At 41.6% G+C, this 2,255-nt stretch overlaps 1 pseudogene; it reads right to left on the bottom strand.

Annotated features, from left to right (window-relative positions):
- Positions 1-651: 651 nt before the first annotated feature.
- Positions 652-1,665, bottom strand: LOC722767 (L-lactate dehydrogenase A chain pseudogene; annotated as a pseudogene).
- Between the last annotated feature and the right edge of the window lie 590 nt (positions 1,666-2,255).

Genomic DNA, 2,255 nt, shown 5'->3' with positions numbered 1-2,255 from the left:
AGCCCTCCTGGAACCTTGATTTAGACCCGTGCTGGACGTTTGACCTACAAAACTGTAAGAATATCCATTGTGTTTTATTTTTATTTTTTTTCACTGTTCAAAGGTTATTGGGGGTTTTAGTTGGTATGACACTTGGATAGTTGGTTGCATTGTTTATATGTAGATGTTTCTTTTGCAGTATATGGCAATGTGTACTACTGATATATATAGCACACAGAATAAGATCCTGTGAAACAGTTATGCACAAGACATGAAATATTGGATTTATACACTGGATTCTAGGATGTGACTGATTGGGAAAAAAATGTTGGACGAGGCATGTTTGGTGAAGGAGCCAGGAAAGTATATAACATACAGTAAACATCCATCTGGCTCAAGGGGTAAGTAACTGCAGCATGTGCAGCGTTGGCAGTGGTGCCTCAAAGGTGGTAGACTTATAGGACTACACAAGATTAGTACCATCCAGCATCAGGATATAGCTGTAGGATTTTACAAACTATGCCTCTTTCTAACTTTAGGAATTGATGCTTTTCCCAGTCCATCTTAATATTACTGCTTTAATCACAGATTAGATAAAAAGGACGACATGCACAACCTCCAACTAAAATCCTGTTGTAGCCTAGACAGTGAAGCGGTGTGACATCAGAAAACTTAAAATTGCAGCTCTTTTTGGATCCCCCAAAGTGTATCTGCACTCTTCTTCAAACAGGCCTCTTCCTCAGGAGTCAGAATCACCTTCACAAGGTATGAGATTCCATTCTGTCCCAAGATGCAAGGAACACTAAGGAAGACATCATCCTTTATTCCATAGAAACCCTTAATCGTGATGGAAATCGGGTGTACCTGCCTAAGATTCTTCATTATACTCTCTGCCAAATCTGCCACAGAGAGACCAAAGGCCCAGGATGTGTAGCCTTTCAGTTTGATCACCTCATAAGCACTCTTGACCACCTGCTTGTGAACCTCTTTCCACTGTTCTTTATCTGTATCAGTCCCTAAATCTGAGTGGAGAATCCTCAGGGAGGTACCAGCAACATTCACCCCACTCCATACAGACACACTGGACTATCCATGCTCCCCAAGGACCTACCCATGACAGCTTGATGGGTGGACTCCCAGCCTTTCCTCCATCAGGGAACGGAATTGGGCTGAATCCAGATTGCAGCCACTTCCAATAACACGGCTTTTGGGAAAGCCACTTATCTTCCAAGCCACAAGTCAAGATATCCACTGGATTTAAAACAATAAGGAACGTGCAGTTGGGCTGTATTTTACAATATTAGAAATAATGAATGTAAAGATGTTTACATTACACTGGACCAAATTGAGAGAGCTTTCTCCTTCTTGCTGATGTGCCCCAGCTGCGATCATGACCAGCTTGGAATTTGCAGTTACATTATAGTCTTTGCCAGAGACCATCTTTGGTTTTCTTAGGAAAAGTCTGCCATATTGGAGATTCATCATCTTTCCCTTTAATTTGTTCTCCGAGACATCAACAAGAGCAAGTTCATCTGCCAAGTCCTTCGTTAAGATACTGATGGCACAGGCCATGTGAACAGCACCAACCTCAACAACGGTAATCATGTTCTGGGGGGTCTGTTCTTCCTTTAGAAGATTATGAATCAACTGATCCTTGAGAATTGCCATATTGGACTTAGAACCAAAAGGAATCGGGAATGCACATTGGGTGGCCATCGGGGGCATGCAACAAGGAGATTTGGACTTGGTGGCAGCGGCTCCAGCTATTGTGTTGTTTTAAGCCACAAGTTCTTCACAATATGTTACAGGATCAACAGAAAAGTAATCACATATGGTAGGCATTGAAGAAATATAAACTTTCAATTTTCCCTTTACGACTGTTCAGATGTTTCTTTTCTCAACCCCTAGAGAGCAGACATCATACATTTATTTGCAATGACCAGAGCCATGCCAGGCATACACGAGCTGGTCTAGAATAGATGAAAAAACAAACTAATGAATATGGGTGTCTTAGTAACTAGCATTGGTTGTGTTCCTAAGGTGTGATAATGTGGTAGGCTGAATAATGGCCTCCATACATGTTCATGTCCTAATCCTCAGAACTGGTGGGTGTGTTACCTTATAGGCAAAGGGAATTTGCACCTGTGATCAAATTAAGGTTTTGAGATAGCATGATGGTTAATTTTATGTGTCAACTGACAGGGTCAAGTGATACTCAGGTAACTGATAAAACATTTCTGAGTATGTCTGTGAGGGTCTTTCTGGAAGGGATGAGC

Source organism: Macaca mulatta, chromosome 5, assembly GCF_049350105.2.
Source record: "Macaca mulatta isolate MMU2019108-1 chromosome 5, T2T-MMU8v2.0, whole genome shotgun sequence".
Classification (NCBI taxonomy): Eukaryota; Metazoa; Chordata; class Mammalia; order Primates; family Cercopithecidae; genus Macaca; species Macaca mulatta.
The sequence above is the reverse complement of the archived record's forward strand: the minus strand, read 5'-3'. Positions and strand labels throughout refer to the sequence as shown.